The following is a 10,234-nucleotide window of genomic DNA, read 5'->3' on the forward strand; positions in this document are numbered from 1 at the left end:
GCAATTTTTTCTAATACCCAACTGTGCAAAAATATCCATGCAAAAATCCTCAGGAGGCAGAAGCCGGAGCGGAAGGAGCTACGGATAATATATTATGCTTGGAATAAGATTCATTATAACTTAAGAGTCAAGGGGGAGGAGTCACTTAGTGATTGACAGCGTTTCATTTGTCAATGTGCACGAGTGAGCTGTCAATCACAGCAGGAGAACTCTTGAATTTAAAGCCGAGGAGGAAGGAGAAGAAAGATGAGAAAAGAAGCAAAGTGCTTGCATCTTATGTTTGTTTTTTTCCTTAGAGAAGGATTCACATCTACACTGCACACTACTATTGTATAATGTCTTCAATGCGGCTTCCTTCTGCTAAGTGTGTCTCTCCCCCCAGAGCTGGAATCACAGCTGCACTGCACTGTACTGCTGTGTAATGTTCATTGAGCTGCTGCTTTCTATTAAGTGTTTCTCTCACCCCAGAGCTGGAATCACAGCTGACCTGCTCTGTACTGCTGTATAATGCTGATTGTGCTGCTGCTTTCTATTAAGTGTTTCTCTCCCCGCAGAGCTGGAATCACGGCTGCACTGCTCTGTACTGCTCTATAATGCTGATTGTGCTGCTGCTTTCTATTAAGTGTTTCTTTCACCCCAGAGCTGGAATCACAGCTGCACTGCTCTTTACTGCTGTATAATGCTGATTGTGCTGCTGCTTTCTATTAAGTGTTTCTCTCACCCCAGAGCTGGAATCACAGCTGCACTGCTCTGTACTGCTCTATAATGCTGATTGTGCTGCTGCTTTCTATTAAGTGTTTCTCTCCCCCCAGAGCTGGAATCACAGATGCACTGCTCTGTACTGCTGTATAATGTTCATTGTGGTGCTGCTTTCTATTAAGTGTTTCTCTCCCCCCAGAGCTGGAATCACAGATGCACTGCTCTGTACTGCTGTGTAATGTTCATTGTGCTGCTGCTTTCTATTAAGTGTTTCTCTCCCCCCAGAGCTGGAATCACAGCTCCACTGCTCTGTACTGCTGTATAATGTTCATTGTGCTGCTGCTTTCTATTAAGTGTTTCTCTCCCCTCAGAGCTGGTATCACGGCTGTACTGCTCAGTACTGCTGTGTTAATGTTCATTGTGCTGCTGCTTTCTATTAAGTGTTTCTCGCCCCCCAGAGCTGGAATCACAGCTGCACTGCTCTGTACTGTTGTGTAATGTTCATTGAGCTGCTGCTTTCTATTAAGTGTTTCTCTCCCCCCAGAGCTGGAATCACAGCTGCACTGCACTGTACTGCTGTATAATGTTCATTGAGCTGCTGCTTTCTATTAAGTGTTTCTCTCCCCCCAGAGCTGGATTCACAACTGCACTGCTCTGTACTGCTCTATAATGCTGATTGTGCTGCTGCTTTCTATTAAGTGTTTCTCTCACCCCAGAGCTGGAATCACAGCTGCACTGCTCTGTACTGCTGTATAATGTTCATTGTGCTCCTGCTTTCTATTAAGTGTTTCTCTCACCCCAGAGCTGGAATCATGGCTGCACTGCTCTATAATGCTGATTGTGCTGCTGCTTTCTATTTAGTGTTTCTCTCCCCCCAGAGCTGGATTCACAACTGCACTGCTCTGTACTGCTGTGTAATGTTCATTGTGCTGCTTTCTATTTAGTGTTTCTCTCCCTCCAGAGCTGGAATCAGGGCTGCACTGCTCTGTACTGCTGTGTAATGTTCATTGTGCTGCTGCTTTCTATTAAGTGTTTACTTTACCCATGTGCTGGATTCACAGTTACCCTGCTCACCACAGCTGTTTAATATCTTCAATGCTACTGCTTTCTAGTAAATATTAATCTCACCCCAGAGCTGGATTCACAGCTGCACTGCTCAGTAGTGATGTATAATGTCCATTGTGCTGCTTCCTGATTAGTGTTTACCTTACCCACATGCTGGATTCATAGCTACACTGGTCACTATTGTTGTTTATTGTCTTCAGCGCTGTTGTATTTTAGCAAATATTAATCTCATTTCAGCCCTGGATTCACAGCTACACTGCTCAGTAGAGATGTATGATGTTCCATGCGCTGCTGCTTTCTGGTAAATGTTTCTCTTACCCACATGCTAGAGTCACAGCTACGCTGCTCACTACTGCTGCTTAATATCTTCAATGCTGCTCCTTTCTAATAAGTATTAATCTCATCTTTGATTCACAGCTGCACTGCTCAGTACTGATGTATAATGTTACATTTTATTCTGGTAAATACTTATCTTGCCCATGTGCTGGATTCACTGTTACTTTGTTCACTGTTGCTGTTTAATATCTTCAATGCTGCTGCTTTCTAGTAAATATTCATCTTATCCCAGTGCTGGATTCACAGCTACACTGCTCAGTAGATATGTATATGTCGCGGGCGGGGAGGAGGGTGTCAGCACACCGCGCTCACCCCTTCTGCTCGGGTCCGGCAGCTGCTCCTGGTGGCTCGAGCTGTGGGCCGGATCCCGGGGTTTCTCGAGCGGCACTCCTCGCCCGTGAGTGAAAGGGGGTGTTTGTTGGGTGTGGGGATTGTTATAGTTCGTGACGCCACCCACGGTTGTGGTGATTGCACCACCGCTGCTCAGTGTGGGGGTCCCGGGGATGGTGATGCGGAGCAGCCAGGTGTTGTATTGCCCCTCCGTGGGTAGGGGCTGGTGATCCCGGGGCCCGGTGATGAGATGTGAAGTGTAGGGCCTGGAGGGCGCAGGGACGCGGGGGCAGCGCTGTGCCTTGCGGCACTATGGTACTCACTCAGCCTGACACACGGACACAGTTTGTACGGTAAACCAACGGCTGGTAGGACGGTCCCACAGACGGTTGCACCTGCACTCCCGGTAGGTGACGGTGACGTCTCTCTTCCTTGCACCTGTGTTGACTGATGGTAGCGGTGGATTCCCTCCGGTTACCCACTCCCCGGCTGCAATCTGGGCCGGAGGAGCTCTACAGTTTGCCCGCAGGCGCTGGCCCTGAGAAACTGGTGCCGTGGCGGTGGCGGTGTCTCTCCAATACAGGTTGGGCTGTTGCCTTCAATCGGGACTTGGTTGTTGGGGGATCTGCGTCCCCGTCACTGACGGATTTGGCAAATCTGGCGACTCCTAGCCTTGCCGGGGTCCGAGAGGCCCCTGCCCTGGTGCTGACTGTCCTTCGGAACACTGCTCCAGACCACCGGGCACACAGCCAACGGGGTCCTTCCAGGAACTTCCAAACGGTCCCCCTCCAGACAGTCACCACCGTTGCTGACCTTGCTGTTCTGGCCCTCACAAAGCTGGACCCTTCAGGCTGTCTTTCTCTTCTGTTACTTTACTTGCTTTTCCTCCTTTACTACTTCCACTTTCACTTTACTCCTAAACTGAACTCTGTTGTTTACTCAAGCTCGTCCCTGAGCTATCTCCTTCCACTTCCTCCTCCTGGACTCATCTGCCTGGTTTCTTCCTGCCTCCAGAGCTGTGAGCTCCTTGGTGGGCGGAGCCAACCGCCTGGCCCACCCCCTGGTGTGCATCATCAGACTTCTGGAGGAAGGCAACAAGGATTTGTGGTTAGCTGTGATGTGCCTACCTGGAGTGTGGGGTGTGGTGGTGTTGTGACCTGTGTCCCCTGGCTTGCCCAGGGCGACACATTCCCCCTTAGCAAAATGCAGACCGTCCGCGGGCTGCCGTCCTACACCGGTTTTATTTTTCTGTAAAAGGGATAACAGGGTTAAGCAAAACATAAATACATTTTTAATCAAAAACTCTTCCCAAGACGGGAGGCACATTTACTTAAACGTTGCAACAGTATACGGTCACGGTTTCTGCTCTCTCCCACCCAAGCAACCTGGCCCTGATGCTGCCCCTAAAACCCAGGCAGCACCCCTTGACCCACAGTCCAGCACAAGTCACCCGAGCGGGATCTGTCCTTCTCCTCCAGAGGGTGGCCACCGGTCCCTTTGGTGGCTGGGCCCTGGCCTGCTCTGCTCAGGGCCCTCCCTCCAACCTGCCTCTCCGGAGGCGGTATGGCGGAAACGGTAACGGTACCCAACATATTTACAAGCCACTTAACGTTTGTGGTGCCCTGCAAGTTCACGGGCTTGTCCATGGATAGTTCCCATGCAAATAAACTTTAAACGGTCCCCACGGGGACAACGGTGCCGGCTCCTGCCGGTTGTAAATCAACAAAGCAAATCTGGTGAAGTACTCGGTATCATTTCACTTATCATTCTTTCAACAACTTTTTCAAACTTTTTCAAACAAACAGCAACAAACTTCAGTGATGGTCCCAACGGGGACGGTGCAACGGGCATCCGCTGCCCTACTCCGGTCCCTTTGCTGCTTCATCCGAGGGAGGGGATGCAGAGCTCACCTTGCTCTCCGGGCTGCCCCTCAGCTTTACATCCAGGGCAAACCACCCCCTCTCTCCGCAGTGCCGGGTGTAACGCACCATGTCCCCCGGTATAAGATTGCGGCCAAGATGCTCCTCGGGCAGATGGGCATGCACGTCCCGCCGGGCCACAAACACCTCGGCCTCCAGGCCCGGTTCGTATATGAATCCGTAGCCCCGGCGGATATCAAATCGCCTCACCTGCCCCTCGTAGAACGGGCCCCGGACACGGAAGGTCGCTTGCCGCAGGTTTTCTTTTTCCCGAATGGCTCGGGCCACCAGCTCGGCTTTCCTTCTCTCCCTCTCCGCGATCTCCAGGCCCAGCTTTGTCGGCTCCCTGTCCCAGTATGGCGCTGCTACCTGCTCCGGCGCACGGGTTGAGCCCCGCGGGACATCCAGCACGTTACCCACTGTCAGGAAGGTGGGTAGCATATCCCGCGGTGTCATGGCCTTGGGCGCTGCCTTGCAGCAACAACCCGGCGCCACCTCAGCCGAGGTGTGGGGGATGGGCACAGGGGCTTTCCGCAGCCGGGCCTTCGGCTCGGAGCGGGTCGTCGGCTCCGGCTCGGGATACTGCTCGGGGACTGTCTCTGGCACAATCTTCAGGGCCTTCCATGGTAATGCCTCCGGTTTGTTACGGGCTCCGGCTACAGGTCGGTCCGCTGGGGCGGACGGGCTGGGTATCGCTACCGGTTGCGGTGGTAGCGGGCCTAGTGGCGGGGTCACGGCCTCCGAGACGGGTGGCGAGGGAGGCAACGGGGGGAGAGGGCTTGGACCGGGCCCCACAGCCGCGATGACCGGCCCTGCAAGGGCATCGGGACGTGGGTCACTCACCCTCCCTTTCTCCGCCTCCTCCTCGCGTCTCCGCACGGTGGCTACAACGTCCGCCATGTCGGCCTCCCACTCCTCCATGAGGAGCTGCATCTTGACCTGCAGCCGTTGATAGAGCTGCGCGATCCGGATCTCCACCCACGCCGCGGTTCCAGGCGCGGGGGGTACGGTGTCGCGGGACGGCATCCACATGGTGTCTTCACTGGTTGCTTTCAGGAACGGTATCCTTGCAAGGTCCTGGCGTCCCTGCTTTTATAGCCGCAGCTACATGCGTCCAGCCGCCATCGCGTCCCCCTTAGCTCTTTCCGGCCCCTCCTCTCTCGGGGCGGAGTTTTGGCCTTCGCGCTTCTACTGCTCGAGAAGACGCTCGAGCGGGAACTTTTCGCGCCAAAGATGGCGGCTTCTGAAATTTTTCTGCCGGATGCCTCCGGCGGTAACAAGGCGCACCTCTACCTGACGGCAGAGCGGTAAGATCCTGTTCGTGACGCCAAGTTGTCGCGGGCGGGGAGGAGGGTGTCAGCCCACCGCGCTCACCCCTTCTGCTCGGGTCCGGCAGCTGCTCCTGGTGGCTCGAGCTGTGGGCCGGATCCCGGGGTTTCTCGAGCGGCACTCCTCGCCCGTGAGTGAAAGGGGGTGTTTGTTGGGTGTGGGGATTGTTATAGTTCGTGACGCCACCCACGGTTGTGGTGATTGCACCACCGCTGCTCAGTGTGGGGGTCCCGGGGATGGTGATGCGGAGCAGCCAGGTGTTGTATTGCCCCTCCGTGGGTAGGGGCTGGTGATCCCGGGGCCCGGTGATGAGATGTGAAGTGTAGGGCCTGGAGGGCGCAGGGACGCGGGGGCAGCGCTGTGCCTTGCGGCACTATGGTACTCACTCAGCCTGACACACGGACACAGTTTGTACGGTAAACCAACGGCTGGTAGGACGGTCCCACAGACGGCTGCACCTGCACTCCCGGTAGGTGACGGTGATGTCCCTCTTCCTTGCACCTGTGTTGACTGATGGTAGCGGTGGATTCCCTCCGGTTACCCGCTCCCCGGCTGCAATCTGGGCCGGAGGAGCTCTACACTTTGCCCGCAGGCGCTGGCCCTGAGAAACTGGTGCCGTGGCGGTGGCGGTGTCTCTCCAATACAGGTTGGGCTGTTGCCTTCAATCGGGACTTGGTTGTTGGGGGATCTGCGTCCCCGTCACTGACGGATTTGGCAAATCTGGCGACTCCTAGCCTTGCCGGGGTCCGAGAGGCCCCTGCCCTGGTGCTGACTGTCCTTCGGAACACTGCTCCAGACCACCGGGCACACAGCCAACGGTGTCCTTCCAGGAACTTCCAAACGGTCCCCCTCCAGACAGTCACCGCCGTTGCTGACCTTGCTGTTCTGGCCCTCCACAAAGCTGGACCCTTCAGGCTGTCTTTCTCTTCTGTTACTTTACTTGCTTTTCCTCCTTTACTACTTCCACTTTCACTTTACTCCTAAACTGAACTCTGTTGTTTACTCAAGCTCGTCCCTGAGCTATCTCCTTCCACTTCCTCCTCCTGGACTCATCTGCCTGGTTTCTTCCTGCCTCCAGAGCTGTGATCTCCTTGGTGGGCGGAGCCAACCGCCTGGCCCACCCCCTGGTGTGCATCATCAGACTTCTGGAGGAAGGCAACAAGGATTTGTAGTTTAGCTGTGATGTGCCTACCTGGAGTGTGGGGTGTGGTGGTGTTGTGACCTGTGTCCCCTGGGTTGCCCAGGGCGACACATATATTTTTTTTTTTGTATTGCTATATTCTAGTAGAAGCTTATGTTACCCATGTGCTGGAGTCACAGCTACGCTGCTCACTATTGCTGTTTAATATCTTCACTGCTGCTGCTTTCTAGTAAATATTACTGTTACACCAACGCTTGATTCACAGCTACACTGCTCCTTTGTGCTGCTGCTTTCCTGTATATATTCATCTCACCCGAGCGCTTGATTCACAGCTGCACTGCTCAGTACTACTCTATAGTGTCCTACATACTGCTGCTGATTGTGAATGTACAGGAGAGCAGGAATCATGTATGTTCATGTATGTATATCATGTTCTTCATGTATGTGTGCCCTGTGTATAGCAGCAGTTAGTCTCCACCCAGTAGCTCAGAGACAATGAAGAGGGGACAAAAAAGTGAAAAATGTAGAATACAAGTCATATAATGTCTAGATATAGTGTTCTTCTTCACACGCTTTACGCCTGCGGGGCACCTACCACCGCCTTCAGGCACCTACCACCACCTGCGGGGAACCTACCACCGCCTGCAGGCACCTACCACCGCCTGCGGGCACCTACCACCGCCTGCAGGCACCTACCACCGCCTGCGGGCACCTACCACCGCCTGCAGGCACCTACCACCGCCTGCGGGCACCTACCACCGCCTGCAGGCACCTACCACCGCCTGCGGGGAACCTACCACCGCCTGCAGGCACCTACCACCGCCTGCGGGGAACCTACCACCGCCTGCGGGCACCTACCACCGCCTGCCAGTACTTAGGTCAGACCCAATCACTTTACAGTGTAACCTTCACATGTCTACTGCAGAATGGCAAGTGTGATCCAGCGCCTCCAGGCACCAGGAAACATCAATAGATGCAGCTTAACAAATTGGCTCCTTTAAAGGTGATGTTTGCTCCTCGTCTGGATCGATCATCGGACGGACGGACTAATTGCCTCTTGTATACAGAACGTGGTCCGGATTTTTCTAGTGCTGTATACATGGGAAAAGAAAACCCATATGTAATATATAGGATACATAGTAACATAGGCATTTAAAGGGGAAGTGCATTTATTAATGAAACTAACAAAAATATTCGGGAAGCATAAGAGGTTAATAGATTTTATAAGGATCATCACCTCCATGCTGTAGGGATTTCAGATTCATTTTCATTGTGCTCATTGCCGCCCCCTACTGAGTAATCAGTATGAAGTCCATGCGCAGAGCTGTAACATATAACACACCTCAGCATCTCCGCTTCTAATGAATGATCTCAGATTGAAGTGAAAAAAACTTTTTTCCCAATTTATGTCCCCATGATAACACTTCTTGTTCTATACTCTGATAGCTCAATTTGTGTCCCCATGATAACACTTCTGGTTCTATACCCTGATAGCTCAATTTGTGTCCCCATAACAACACTTCTTGTTCAATGCTCCAAAAGCTCAATTTGTGTCCCCATGACAACACTTCTTGTTCTATACTCTGATAGATCAATTTGTGTCCCCATGATAACACTTCTTGTTCTATACTCTGATAGCTCGATTTGTATCCCCATAACAACACTTCTTGATCCCCATGATAACACTTCTTGTTCTATACTCTGATAGCTCAATTTGTGTCCCCATGACAACACTTTTTGTTCTGTACTCTGATAGCTCAATTTGTGTCCCCATGACAACACTTCTTGTTCTATACTTTGATAGCTCAGTTATCATGCCCATGACAATACTTTTTGGTCCCCATGACAACACTTCTTGTTCTATAGTCTGATAGCTCGATTTGTGTCCCCATATCAACACGTCTTGTCCTATACTCTGATAGATCAATTTGTGTCTTCAAGACAACACTTCTTGTTTTATACTCTGATAGCTCAATTTGTGTCCCCATGACAACACTTCTTGTTCTATACTCTGATAGCTCAATTTGTGTCCCCATGACAACACTTCTTGTTCTATACTCTGATAGCTCGATTTGTGTCCCCATGACAACACTTCTTGTTTTATACTCTGATAGCTCAATTTGTGTCCCCATGACAACACTTCTTGTTTTATACTCTGATAGCTCAATTTGTGTCCCCATGACAACACTTCTTGTTCTATACTCTGATAGCTCAATTTGTGTCCCCATGACAACACTTCTTGTTCTATACTCTGATAGCTCAGCTCAGGGTTATCATAGGAAGAATTGCAGTCTCTTGTATGATTATATTAGCTGGATTCTTGTCACTATAAACCCCAACGTTCATCTCGTGCCTATACACTGCCAGGTCAGGAAGTGTTGTCATAGGGAAATTTTCTTATACTTAGCAACTTAATATTATCCATTTTCTAGGTCATAAGGGGATGATCAGATAGTTGAGTAGAGCAGTGGTCTTCATCCTGTAAAGGTATAGTGGGACTACAATACCCATCATACCCTCAGAGAATGCTGCTGATTATTGAGGTTTCACCAAAAGTATAGAAGGTCTACATTTTATTTTTGCAAGGATAGCTTAATTTTTTTACTATTGGCACATTTTTTTTCCCAATAAATAGCGCCCCCCTTGTTTACTGGCCATGTCTGGTACTGCAGGTGAATTGGTCTGAGCTGCAGTACCGGTTCCAGCCTCTAGGGGGAGCACCCCAGGCGGATATTTGGGGTCGGTGTGTCATTCTCTCCGGTACTCGTGGAGGTAGTCGCCTTTATTCCCTGCCTGTTGTACTTGGCTCCTGACATGGCCGTCCCTCCAGCGCTGCCAGTAATTCCATCACAAAACATTTCCGCTGGGAGAATGAAATGAAAAGCAGAGACGAGAGCCGAGGACCCGCACAGAACCGCGCAAATGAGGAAAGCGGTGGAGGACAGAGGTTGTGGAGTGACGTCTGTTAACCCCGTCACTGCTCTGCCGGGAACCGTCCGAGATCCCGAATTATGCACGAATTCACCTCCTCGTTATAATGTGCCACATTCTGCCATCATTAAAGGGATATTAAAGGCCCCCTCCGGGTGCATCAGGCCTTTATGTGACTTGTGTCCCATATTTCTCACCATCCTCCTTAGTAATTTTTCAGTTGTCTCTGAGCTGGTGGGTGAAGACAAGCTGCTATGATGTCTCCCATACACAGCACACACAGACATGAGGGATTCCTGCACTCCTGACTGTATGCAGCACATGTTCAGACTGATCAGCAACAGTATACAGCAGTACTGAGCTGTGTAGCTATGAATCCAGCACTGGGATCAGATAAAACACTTACTAGAAATCAACACCATGCATGTCATTATACAGCAGTACTGAGCACTGTAACTATGAATCCAGCACTGGGATAAGATAA

This window comes from Anomaloglossus baeobatrachus, chromosome 7, assembly GCF_048569485.1.
Source record: "Anomaloglossus baeobatrachus isolate aAnoBae1 chromosome 7, aAnoBae1.hap1, whole genome shotgun sequence".
Classification (NCBI taxonomy): domain Eukaryota; kingdom Metazoa; phylum Chordata; class Amphibia; order Anura; family Aromobatidae; genus Anomaloglossus; species Anomaloglossus baeobatrachus.